Genomic DNA, 13,995 nt, shown 5'->3' with positions numbered 1-13,995 from the left:
TCGGGGGGGAGTTCTTTCTCCCTTTCTCTCTCTCTCTATGTCTTGTTCTGGTGAATACAAATGCCCTCTGGCAAATAAAAAAAATATTCTCAGTATCTTCTAGTCTGTCACACATCTGTTACTTTCGTCTTATAATATGAATAGACTCATTCAGTTCATTTGTTTTACTTTTACAGTTTTGAGGACTGGTTTACGAAATCCTTTCCTAGAAGGTGGTGTGGGTGGTTGAAGCACTAGACTATATATGACCAACCATGGTTCAAGTCCCAGACCTGGTTGCTTGCTTTTTCCCTTTCCTTCTTTCTTTCTCCCTCTATCTTTGGTGAGCATACATGTCCTATAGCAGATTTTTTTTAAAAAATAGTAATAATAATAATAATAATAATAATAATGGAACCAGTAGGTGGAGTAACAATTACATCACTGAACTCCCACATAGTCAACCACAGTTCAAATCCTAGACCTGGCAACTTAAATCTCATATTGGATGTATGTGCATATGTGCCCAAGTCCCAAGAGGAGAATGGATTGTGGTGTGGCCATCCTCCTGGGGGATCATTTCTCTCTATTTCTGTCTCTCTGGTGAGCGCACACACCCTATAGCAAAAATCTCTTTTTAAAAATAATGAAAAATTAATTTTTCAAATAGTAATAATAAATAAAATAATTATTTTTTTAAAAAAGAAGAAATTCTATCCTAACCCTAAAACAAAGATACCTGCCTAGAACCAGCACATGGCATGGTGGTTAAGGCATCTAGATCCCATATGACCATGTATGTGGTTCAAATCCCAGACCTGGCACCCAGACGCACATGTATACATGCTCAGAATCCCAAAGAAAGAGAGAAGTGGAAGAGAAGGGATTACAACATGACTATTCTCTGTGGGGAATACATTCTCTTTCTTTCTCTCCCCCCCTCCCTCTCTCCCCCCATTCTCTACACCTTCCCCCTCCCCATGGAAGCATACATACACTACGGCAATTTTTTTAAAAAAGATACCTTCCTACGTTTTCTTTTACCTTTAATATTTGAGAAAGTAAGATTTTTAGTATAATTCCTTATAGTATGAAGTCTCAATAACCTGTGCACCACAACTCAGTCCCAGCCTCCTTTAGAACAGTTCTCATTTTATTCTAATCATGCACTGAATGGGTCTCTCCATGAAGGCATAAACCTTCTAGGGTGATATGCCTAGTGCTTATTCAGAGCCTGACTGCAGGCTGCTTCCTGAGAGAACAGACTGCTGAGACTTGACCCTTAGGTATTTGCTCTTTGGAAACTTCTGTTTGTAAAATAGAAAGCCTAGGTCCTGAACCTTTGTAAGATGTTCTGTTGTAAGTACTGACTTTAGACTACTTCATATCCTTCTGACCCTGGGCATATAAATTAATGCTCCCAGTTTTGCAAAATGACCCAATATATTGAAGCCAAATTACCTGCTAAACCTGTAACTGCATTTGTAATTTAGAACCAGTACTTCCACTGAATGACGTGAAGATGAGTGTCTACTTTTCTCCTTTCTATGTTATGCTCAAACCTGAGAAGCTCTTCTCACCTTGTCCAGTCTGTTGAAGCAGGGCCTGAAGGTGCTGACATAGCCTTCATCTCTTATAGCTTCCTAGACTCTGCAGGCTCAGGGCATGGTGAAGTGGAGTCCAAACTGGGAAGAGCTGGGTTTCTTGGCAGCTTCTGCCAAGCCACGATTCCCAACAAAGTTCTCAGAGTCCCAGAGGTAGCCCAGGCAGTGAGCAAAGACAAGATATGCCTGGGCTTGTTTGTGCCTCAGTTATAGCCATGTGTAATTTTGTGAGTTTAAAATAGTCTGTCATTAGATCCACCACTTCTGCCTGATTCACTGCATCATCTCCAGAGTAACTGGAAATGGAGCCATGTTTCAATTCCTTGTAGTAATCCCTAGGAACTCCTATCATGAGAAAAAGCCTCATCTTTTTTTTTTTCCATTGTAGCAGGGGGGTTGTGTTTTGTTTTGTGGGGTTTTTTTGTTTGTTTTTGCCATAGGGTATGTGCGTTCACTGGGGAGAGAGAAGGAAAGTGAGAAATCACCCCCCACCCCCAGGGGGAATGACCATGCCCTAGTCCCTTTCCTCCATTCTCCTCTTGATATTTTAGACACATACACACATGCCTAGCATGAGTTTCAAGCCACTGGATCCGGGATTCAAACCACAGTCAACCATGTAGGAGTCCAGTGCCTTTACCACACCACCTGCTGGTCCTCATTTTAGCGGTTTTTAATGAAAGCTGTATATAAGGTTATTTCGCTCCTGCATCTTCTCGATTATTTCTTAACTTAGGTTTGCCCTTTTCCTTTCCTACTTGGCAAGATCTGGCTTTCCATTCAAAGATCTTTTTGCAGTCTTTGTCCAGTTTTAGCTAGTGATAACCATCTTGCCAAGGTGAAAGCCTGCACGGTCAGTTGTTCCCACTCAATGTAGATGACATATTTCTTTCTGTAAACTTAAACTACTTTGCCAATTTGCTGGCCTAGTGTCCTTGCACAACCTGAACTTCTTCATCCTTTCAAATGGCCATGGATCAAACATTGTACTTCTAGCAATGGCCACAAAAGGGAAAGGAGCCTCTGATACTTTTTTTTTAACTTTATTTATTTATTCATTCATTCATTCATTCATTTTAATTTGTCCAGAGAGTGACAGTGAGAGAGAGAGAAAGAGAGAGGGAAAGTCAGAAAGCAAGCCTCCAGGTCTAGGACTCAAATTGCTTCTGGCCATGTAGGAGTCCAATGTCTTTAACCACCACACCACCTGCTGGTCCCCCTCTGATACTTTTTAAATAAACTTTTTAGTGAATTTAATATTTCCAAAGTTTATGGCTTTTGTACTTTCTTGCTAGTCACCTGTAGTAAGAAATATAAATTACCATAAAACCAATGGGTGCATAAATGTATATATGTCTCACTAAAACAGTAATTTTATAAACCAAGTACTTGACACATGGAATGCACTCTAGAATTTTCTTCTAGATTTTTGTTTGTTTGTTTGTTTGTTTTTTAATCATCACTTGTAGTTTACTAAGATATAACCCACCAAGGAGTTGCAATTTATATTTTAAAAGTCATGGCTATAGGGACAGCCAGTGGCCTGGTGATTAAAGCTCTGGGTCCTAATGACCAACTCTGTGGTTCAAGTCCCTGACCCAATGATTTGAGCAACACACTGGACTTGAGAGCATATATGTCCAACCAAAATCCTGAGAGAATGGAGGAAATGGAATTGCAATGTGGCCATCTTCTCTGGGGGGGTGATTTCTCTCTGCGTGTCTATCTCTCTGTGTCTTTCTCACTCCCCTCTTCTCCCCCTCCCCCCCTTTCTTCCCCCCTTTCTTCCCTTCTCTGGTGAGCATGTGCATCCTGTTAAAAAAAAAAGTCATGGGGGACCAGCAGTTAGCGTAATGGCTATGTCGCTGGGCTCCCATGTAGTCGACCCTGGTTCGCGTCCCGGACCTGGTGGCTTGAATTCACGCCGGGTGCGTGTGCGTGCGTGCCCAAGATCCCTAGAGGAGAATGGAGGAGAAGGGATTACGGTGTGGCCATCCCCCCTGGGAGATGATTTCTCGCTTTCTGTCTCTCTGTCTCTCTCTGTCTGTCTGGCGAACGCACACACCCTATAGCAAAAACCTCTCCAAAAAAAAAAAATAGTCATGACTGTAGCCACTTTGGTTCCGCAAACTTGTACTGTGGAACATCTACACTGAGCAAACCTCTTTGGAAGGGACTTAGTCACAGACTCTGCCCAAAGCTGTCAGAACCCAGCACAGAGGCTGAAGCAGGCCCTCACTTATCAGAGGCATGGCTCATACTTGCGAACCGTCCTTGAAATTGTGCCAATAGATAGAAGTTCTTTCGAAATTACTTAATACAAAACCATGGTCAGGAGACTCTTCTTGAACATCCGTTGGCTCTGAATTCAAGTTCAGGCCCTTATCATTATCTCCCAAGCCCCAGACAGCTTGCACATCCCACTCCACCTCTCCTGCTAACAGCTCTTACTGGCCTCCCTGCCTCACATTCTCACTCCTTGTTTCCCTTGCCTGGAATTCTTGCCCAGACATCACAGAGCTTACTTCCTCACCTTTCTTAAAGTCTTCACTTAAATATACCTTCTCAGAGAGGCCTTCCCTAACTACCTACTTTATAATTGTGAATATTTTCCCCTCTCTGTCCCAGCACAACCTTCCTTCCGGTTTTGTTTCTCTTTAACATTTATAATCATGTCTTAACCAAGACATGATTGTCTATGTATTTTACTTATTTAACCAATTGTGCCTACCACCCTATGTAACTTCCAGGAAGGTAGGGGTTTATTTTTATTCATTTTATTCCCATGCCCAGACTACTACTCGGTGTCTCTAGTAGGAATTCAGATATATGTTTTCTAATTTTATATCAATATCCACATCCTGTCATTGTCCTAGATGTTGTTGATATGGTTCCAATGATTCTATTAAACAGACATGCAAGGAAAACTCATTATCAGTAGTTGGATAACTACTATAAGGGAATTGGTTTTTGTTTATAGTTATTCTGATAAAAGTAAAATTAAGCTTCTATTTTTTCCAGGAATATTTTACTTCCCCACTTTATCTTACATGTCCTAGTCTCCACACTGTAGTAAAAATTAGGCAACTCTGGTGGTCATATACTTCACTTTTCCAGCTAGTATTTCTCAAGTATTGCCCTTTCCCAGAACAGAGTAAGCTAGTGTCTCCATGCCTTTATAACTTTCTGTCCTTAGAGGGCAGCATGAACCCAGAAACTAAATTTGAAACCACCTACTCAGTATGTCACCTAATCTTGGTGAATCTAAAAGAAAGAAGTGCTTGACTTCTTTGTAATCTGTAAGAGTCAAACTTAAAAGTTTCTCTTTTTTTTGAAGTCTACTTTTGTACATAGAAATGGTGGGTAGAGTATATGTCTAGTGCACTGTGTTTTTAAAATTCATTTAGGATGTATATGTATGTAAATAAATGAATATATAAGAAGAACCTGAAGTCTTCCCCAATGAAGACCTTTTCTCGGGACTAGGGAGTGTGGTGGCCTTTGTAATGTTTCCCAGAGCTCTTGCCTGAACACATCCAAATTTGAATTTGTGCTTCTGGGAGGTAATTTACTTTGAGAGAAAGAAATCTCCTTCATGGGTGTATGATGAGCTTGGCTTCTTGGAGAAATGAGATGTGGTATCATTAGGTAATTATATAATTTAAAAATTAACGTTAGGGAGCCGTTAAGGGGCCAGCAGGTGGTATGATGGTTAAGGTGCTAGACTCCCGGGACCAGCAGATGGCATAATGGTTACATTGCTGAATTCCCACATAGTCAACTGCAGTTTGAATCCCAGACTTGGTGGCTTAAAACTCATGCCAGGCATATGTACATGCATGCCCAAAATCCCAAGGGGAGAATGGAGAAGGGGTTATGGCATGGCCATCCTCCCTTGGGGGAGGGGGGTTGATTTCTTGCTTTCTGTCTCTCTGTCTATCTCTGTGTCTCTGGCAAGCACATGTGCCCTAGAGCAAAAAAATCTCTCTTTAAAAATAAGAGGGACCAACAGTTAGCATAATGACTATGTTTCTGGACTCCCATGTAGTCGACCGCAGTTCGAGTCCCGAACCTGGTGGCTTAAACTCATGCCAGGTGCGTGTGTGTGCCCAAGACCCCAAGAGGAGAATGGAGGAGAAGGGATTGCAGCGTGGCCATCTCCCTGGCAGGTGATTTCTTGCTTTCTATTTCCCTGGCGAGCGCACGCACCCTATAGCAAAAACCTCTCCAAAAATTAAAAATAAAATAAAATGTAAAAAAAAGATACTAGACTCCCACCTGGCCGACCACAGTTCATCAAGTCCCAGAATTGGGACCTTGTTTTCTCACTTTCCCTTATTCTCTCTTTTGTCTCTGGTGAGTGTACATGCCCTGTAACAAATTTAAAAATGATGATGATGATAAATAAAATTAATAATTCTTTTTTTCCCAACCTTTTTTAAAAAAACTTATGGGGCCAGCAGGTGGTATAGTAGTTATGATGCTAGTCTCCCACATGGCCAACCACAGTTCAAGTCCCAGACCTGGCAGCTTGAAATTCATTCCCAGTGCATGTGCATGCATGGGTTCCCAAAATCCTGAGAGGAGAATGGAGGAGAAAGATTGCAATGTGGCCATACTCCCTGGGGTGTGATTTCTCACTTTCTTTTCTCTGTTTCTGGCAAGTGCACACACCCTATAGCAAAAATCTCTTTGAACAATAACGAAAAAAATCATGTTAGAATTTTGTTTTTCCTTGGGGCCGGCAGGTGGCATGGTGGTAAAGGGTGTTGGACTCCCACATGGCTGACCGTGATTCAAGTCTTAGACCTGGTGGCTTGTTTTCTCACTTTCCTCTCTCTCTGTCTCTCACTCTCTCTCTCTGGTCAAATTGAAATGAATGAAGTTAAATTAAATAATTCTTTAAAAAAAAAAAAAAGAACTTTGTCTTTTAATAACTGGATCCAGGCAGCCTTGATTATCTTGTTGTCAATGGTACAGAAGAAAATTGGGGCTGGTGAGGAACCTTACAACCTGTCCTAGTGCAGTAATTCGCCCTCCACAGCCCCTGGGAAAGGCATAGATAGGAGAGGACACATACAGAGATGCTGCCATGGTAGCCAGGTGGATTATGCAGTCTAAACCACTAACTTGGAGGGCCAAACTAGAGGTTCTCTCAGGCACACATTTTCAGGAGCTATGTTTGTGAAGCTCTTTTCATCATGAAGAGAAATTAATTTCCACATTTTGAAGCCATGGGGAAAAATCAACCAGGAATATCTTTTTTTCTTTTTTCTTTTTTTTGGAGAAGTTTTTGCTATAGGGCGCATGTGCTTGCCAGACAGAGACAGAGAGACAGAAAGCGACAAATCACTGGCCAGGGGGGATGGTCACGCCGCAGTCCCTTCTCCTCCATTCTCCTCTTGGGATCTTGGGCACGCACACACACGCACCTGGCGTGAGTTTAAGTCACCTGGTCCAGGACTCGAACCACGGTGGACTACATGGGAGTCCAGCAACATAGCCATTACGCTAACTGCTGGTTCCAACCAGGAATATCTTAATTGAAGTAAATGCAGTACTTACCTGCACCGTCTGCAAGCATTTGATCTTAGTTCCTTAGTAATAACTGCTCTTTACAGTTTATTGTATTAGATGGGAAGTAGAGTAAGGGGACAAAGAAAGGAACCACAATGAAAGAACGACCTGTGTTCTCAAGGCTTACATTTGATGAATTAACCTGAAGGTGTCATATGTAACTTCACTTATTTATAAAATATATGTTACATAATTACAAGGATAGGGAGAAAATAATGTTTTTAGGGGGGAGGCAGTTTCATGTTTTTTCCACCTATGTAAAATACAGAAGTCCCAGGAGTAGGATGGAGCTGTATCACAATTCTGCATGGAGAGGTTTGTGCTTTGTCTTGCTAGCCTTGAAGTAATTTTTTACTGTAATTTTATAATTTTTCAGCCTCTGTGAAGGACAGACCTGGAGCCAGGCACTAGAAATCCAAACACAACTGAGACATAGTATGGTAGATTATAAGCTCCTTGAGGTCAGGAATTCTGCTGGCTTGCTCATCTGTGTACATCTGCCTGGGGTACCAAGTAGGCAGTCAAGAAAACATTTTTCTTAATAAGTAAACTAAACCCTCTGAGGCAAGCCTGTTGGTAAGGAACAACAGAGCATAGTCTTTGCCTGGAAAGAGAACTCAGCTTCTTAGAGAGACAGGATGCAGGCAGATGAGTACAAGATGCCATTAAAAGTACTGTACCGGTTGTGAGCCAAGTGTTCCAGGAGCCCAGAGAAAGAGAACCACCTTTTACTTAGTCATTTGTGTTTCTCAGAGCCCCTGGTATTTGAAATGAGAACTTATGGGTAGTCTCGTCAGAGAAGAAAGGACGTTCTAAGCAGAATGTTGTGCAGTTGAAGATGTTTGAGAAGAGTGGACGCTGGCAGGAGGCCAAGGCTGGTTGGGGCAAGCTGTGAGGCACACTGATCCTCTGGGCTTTTCCTTTTTCTGTCCCAGATCATTCTACTCTTCAGTTTGGTTCTTTCTACCTAGCAGTCTTTCACCAAGCACCCTTCAGTCTCAGGCTATGATGCCTGTTCTGCACAAGGCCTTCCTAACCACCAGAGTGAAATGACACCATTCTTCCCATTCCCATTCCTCACTTGGCTTCAGCTCCCTCCAAGTATTCATTGTCTTCTTCAGAGTGTGCAATTGCCTGTCTATAGGTCCACACCCTGAATTTAGACTCTTGGAGGGTAGGTACATTATTTTATATACTGATCATTTTTCTGAGGACAAAGCCTGGTAGGTTAAGATATGTTCTTGTAGTATTAATTAGAGGGGACAAAGGCAGGAAAGTGAGAATGTTTTAATTTCTTTCAACATAGAAATTGTCTCTATTACCGGTATCACTCTGAACAAAATGGACCTAGCAATTTCTACCAGAGGTTGCATGCACTTGCTGGGGAGAAATGAGAGAGAAAGTATCCCCCATCAGTCATGGTCATGCTTCAACCCCATCTTCACTCTCCCTCTCTTGGGATTTTGGGCATGTACACACATGTACCCAGCCTGTTTTTCAAGCTGCTGGGTTCAGGACTGACCACACAGCCATGCGGGGTCCAACTGTCTTAACCACCAAGTCACAAGCTCACCCAGTGATGATAATCTCAACAATGTCATTAACTAGTCTTTTTTTTTAAGAGTTATTTTAATTTTATTCATTGTCATTATTTTATTTTTTTAAGTTGACCAGAGGGAGACAGAAGGAAAGTAAGAAAGCAAGCTGTCAAGTCCAGGACTTGAACTATAGTCAGCCATGTAGGAGTCCAGCCACCACACCACCTGCCAGCCCCAACAAGTCTTAATATATCATAATCCTGTCCCCCCTTGAAGTAAGCAGCATTTATTTGCAAGTAATGGTACAGGGGCTGGTGGAGGGAGTGACTAAGTAATCAATATTCAGTCCTGTGGGAAAGGCTCACATAAACCTGTCTCTGTTTATGCATGTAATAGAAATCTAAAAATATACTTCCTGCTGTTGCTGTACCAGACATGCACTGACTGAAGGTGGCAGGAACAGCTACTTCCTCTCATGTGTCCAGTCTAAGATCACTCTCTGATCAGCAGGCTCCAGTAAGAAAATGTGTCGAAGGGTTTAATCTTATTCATCCTGCCTCTTGCTGGGTCATTCCCAGCTCTCCAGGAAGCACAGGAAAGCAGACGTCATGCACAGCTGCAGCGGGTGTCCACACCTTTGATACCCTGCTGCTCACTTACACATGGCCCCGCTGATTGTTCATCTTTGGTCTTACACAAATGCTGTTGAACTTTGGGGCCTGTCTCATATCCATATGCCCTTCACGTTCCAGTAAACAATGGCCTGCTCCTGCTAGCAAGCACTGTGCTGGCATGCAATGAGAACAGAGAAAAATGGTAGATATGTGACCTTGACCAAGTTAACTTGACCCTCTGAGCTTCCTTTTTCATTTAAAAAAAAGAAATGGAGGTAATAGTCCATAGCTGCTGTGAAGACTAAATAAAATGTGTATACCTTTGAAAAGACTAACAGGTTTTCAAGTACTGGCAGTTGTCCTATCTTCATAAAACTAAGCCCACGAGAATCTTGGACCAGAACTGTAGGAAGTAGTAAATGATGTGTACATGTTTATACCCTTGTTAAAGATGCTCCCTTAGGCCTGGCCTACTTGTTAAGGGAGCTAGATCTCACATGGCCAACTGTGCAGTTTGAGTCCAAGACCCCGCAGCTTGAAAAACATACTGGGTGCCTGTGTGTACATGCCCTAAATCTTAACAGGATGGAAAAGAGTTTGCAGCATTACTGTGTCCCATTGGGGGGGGGGTTATTTTTTTAAGTTGACCAGAGGGAGACAGAAGGAAAGTAAGAAAGCAAGCTGTCAAGTCCAGGACTTGAACTATAGTCAGCCATGTAGGAGTCCAGCCACCACACCACCTGCCAGCCCCAACAAGTCTTAATATATCATAATCCTGTCCCCCCTTGAAGTAAGCAGCATTTATTTGCAAGTAATGGTACAGGGGCTGGTGGAGGGAGTGACTAAGTAATCAATATTCAGTCCTGTGGGAAAGGCTCACATAAACCTGTCTCTGTTTATGCATGTAATAGAAATCTAAAAATATACTTCCTGCTGTTGCTGTACCAGACATGCACTGACTGAAGGTGGCAGGAACAGCTACTTCCTCTCATGTGTCCAGTCTAAGATCACTCTCTGATCAGCAGGCTCCAGTAAGAAAATGTGTCGAAGGGTTTAATCTTATTCATCCTGCCTCTTGCTGGGTCATTCCCAGCTCTCCAGGAAGCACAGGAAAGCAGACGTCATGCACAGCTGCAGCGGGTGTCCACACCTTTGATACCCTGCTGCTCACTTACACATGGCCCCGCTGATTGTTCATCTTTGGTCTTACACAAATGCTGTTGAACTTTGGGGCCTGTCTCATATCCATATGCCCTTCACGTTCCAGTAAACAATGGCCTGCTCCTGCTAGCAAGCACTGTGCTGGCATGCAATGAGAACAGAGAAAAATGGTAGATATGTGACCTTGACCAAGTTAACTTGACCCTCTGAGCTTCCTTTTTCATTTAAAAAAAAGAAATGGAGGTAATAGTCCATAGCTGCTGTGAAGACTAAATAAAATGTGTATACCTTTGAAAAGACTAACAGGTTTTCAAGTACTGGCAGTTGTCCTATCTTCATAAAACTAAGCCCACGAGAATCTTGGACCAGAACTGTAGGAAGTAGTAAATGATGTGTACATGTTTATACCCTTGTTAAAGATGCTCCCTTAGGCCTGGCCTACTTGTTAAGGGAGCTAGATCTCACATGGCCAACTGTGCAGTTTGAGTCCAAGACCCCGCAGCTTGAAAAACATACTGGGTGCCTGTGTGTACATGCCCTAAATCTTAACAGGATGGAAAAGAGTTTGCAGCATTACTGTGTCCCATTGGGGGGGGGGTGCCCTCTCCTTCTCTCTCTTTGGCGAATATATGTGCCCTCTGGCAAATAAAAATTTTTAAAAAGAGGCTCCCTTACCACATGGACAACACGTCAGTGGGAAACTCATCTCTGCATCCAAAACTGATGAACAATCTAATCTACTTTAATATTAAATAGCAATACATCATAAGTCACTTTCTCAAACTATATCAGAAAATGTGGCCCTCTTACTCTTTATAAGAACAGATAAGTTGGGAACCAGCAGTTAGCGTAATGGCTATGTCACTGGACTCCCATGTAGTTGACCGCAGTTCGTGTCCTAGACCCAGTGGCTTAAAACTCATGCCAGGCATGTGTGTGTGTGTGCCCCAGATCTCAAGAGGAGAATGGAAGAGAAGGGATTGCGGCGTGGCCATCCCAGGGAGTGATTTCTCGCTTTCTGTCTCTCTCTGTTTGTCTGGCGAGCGCACACGCCCTATAGCAAAAACCTCTCAAAAAAAAAAAAAGAAAGAAAAAGAACAAATAGGTTTGTTACCATCTCCCTGCTCACAGGTCAGCCTCACCTACCCTTGTCAGGCTCAGTGTTGCCACAAATTAGCTCAGGAAATAGGTTGTGACCTTATTTTAATCTTTTTAGGTTTTTGCCATAGGGTGTATACCCTCACCAAAGACAGGGAGAGTGAGAAATCACCCCCTGGGGTTATGGCCATGGCTACAGTACCTTCTCTTCTATTCTTCTCAGTATTTTGGGCATACACATGATCCTGGTGTAAGTTTCAAGGCACCAAGTTCAGGACTTAAACTACAGTCAGCATGCGGGCATCTAGCACCTTAACCACCTGCCACCTGCTGGCCCCAATTGTGGCCCTTATTTATGGAGGTCTGCTGTGAAGTCTAACCAGGAATCCAGTCTAAACTCTAAGGCTTTTACCTTAGAAGTTTTTGTTTATTTGTTCTACAACCCAGCAAACCATCCCTTTAGCTACAGCAGCCAAAATTATCCTTTTTTTTTTTTTTTTTTAGATTTTTGCTATAGGGCATGTGTGCTCCTTGGAGAGACAGAGAGAGAAAGCAAGAAATAATCCTCCAGGGGGTATGGCCATGCCACAATCCATTCTTCATTTTCCTCTCTGGATTTTGGGCATACACGCATACCTGTCTAGCATAAATTTCAAGCCTCTGGGTCTAGGATTCAGACTACAGCTGCCATGTGGGAGTCCAGCACCTTAACTACTACACCACCTGCTGGTCCCCAGAATGATCTTTTGAAATGTAAATCATTGTTATACTTCCTACCCACTCATTCTGACTTTCCTAACTCCTCTATTCAGAGCCTCCAGCCTGGTTGACCATAATCCACTCTTAGCTCTCCCCCTCATTTGACTCCAACCACACTGACTTCCTCTCTGCTCTTCAAACTAGTCCTCTCCTGCCCTGAAGTCTTTACATATATTCTTCCTTCTTCTCCCCTACTTAACTGACTTCTCCTTACCCTTCAGGGCTCAATTAATGTCCTGTCCTCCACAGGGCTCTCCTAATTATATCTTGGTTAAGTCCGCTATTACACACTTACAGAGCTAGGGCCTTTACTGAGAAATGTTCCTGTTGTGCTTGTCACCCTAAATCTTGTTTCCTTCATATCAGAGTGAGTGAGAGAGAGAGAGAGAAAGAGAGAGCAAGAAAGCAAGCTGGAGTCCAGTGACCTTAACCACCATGCTACTTGCCAGCCCCAGGAAATGTATTCTTATAGTCCTGTAAAGATTCCACTCCTGGCCACGCTTTATTATTGAGAGCACCCGAAGCTCTGAAAATTCTGAAGAGTTGGTCAATTTCTGAATCCCCATGGAAAAGTGGTTTCTTGGTGGCTAATTCTGCAGATATGATACCTATACTCCAAATATCAGTCGGAGTTGAGCAACAGGCTGACCCCAGCAATATTTATGAAGATCTGTACCAGAGTGTCACTACCTCATATGTGTATACTCTGGTATCCCAAAAGCTCTGACAAGGCCAAAATGAGCTGGTTCAATTGTTCCTTTGTCATCAGTCAATAGATTTTGAGGTTTTAAGTCTCTGTGAAGAACTCTTCCAGTGTGACAAAATATAATCCCTTGTAGGATTTGGTACAAATATCTTTTAACAAGTGAAGAATCCATGAACTGACCAGGAGGGATAGAACCCAAGTATTTCTTTACTTTTTTTTTTAATGTAATTTTATTTATTTGTTTCTTTTCATTTGACCAGAGAAGGACAGAGTAAGAGAGAGAGAGAGAGGAAAAGTGAGAAAGCAAGCCACCAGGTCTGGGACTCGAACTGTGGTCGGCTATGTGGGAGTTCAGCGTCTTTAACCACAATGCCACCTGCCAGCCCCCAAGTATTTTGAGATCTGTGGGAAGAAATTCAAAGATGAGATACAAACTGGAATCCTGCATAAGTACGTCTGGAAGACTGACTATATTTGGATGACTGAGTTCTTTGAATAAAGAAATTTCCCGAATTTCAGTACTGGGAACCCCTTCCTCTTTAGTTTCTATCTGATTTTCTTGATGGCTACCATTTGACCTACAGTCTTATGTCTGCCCTTGTATACAACTCCTTAGGTACCTTCTCAAGTTTTTTCTATTTTCATATAGTCTTCCATAATTTGTCAACAGGTCTAGTAATAGCTGCTGCAGCAGCTACCATGTCTGCATCACACTTTACTCAACTTCCAAGAGCCTGACATAAAACTTTTTGATTATTCACCATATCAAAAAAATTGTGTAGAGCAGAACCACCTTCCTGGTGCATGTGTTTGCTTATAAAATGGAGTCCAGTGACCTTAACCACCATGCTACTTGCCAGCCCCAGGAAATGTATTCTTATAGTCCTGTAAAGATTCCACTCTGATTAAAAAAAAAAAAAAAGATTCCACTCTGATCACACTTCATTATTAGGAATGCC

General features: G+C 42.4%; 1 protein-coding gene and 1 pseudogene across 2 annotated transcripts in view; one reads left to right on the top strand and one right to left on the bottom strand.

The window, feature by feature from the left end:
• The window catches only part of RNF216 (ring finger protein 216), a 162,210-nt gene that overhangs the window by 98,386 nt on the left and 49,829 nt on the right, over nt 1–13,995 (top strand). The window lies entirely within an intron of this gene.
• LOC102472344 (cyclin-dependent kinase 1-like) lies at nt 12,986–13,693 on the bottom strand (annotated as a pseudogene).

The sequence above is a fragment of the Tupaia chinensis genome, unplaced genomic scaffold (genome assembly GCF_000334495.1).
Source record: "Tupaia chinensis unplaced genomic scaffold, TupChi_1.0 Scaffold000101_1, whole genome shotgun sequence".
Lineage (NCBI taxonomy): Eukaryota > Metazoa > Chordata > Mammalia > Scandentia > Tupaiidae > Tupaia > Tupaia belangeri.
This window is presented reverse-complemented; position numbering and strand designations above follow the sequence as displayed.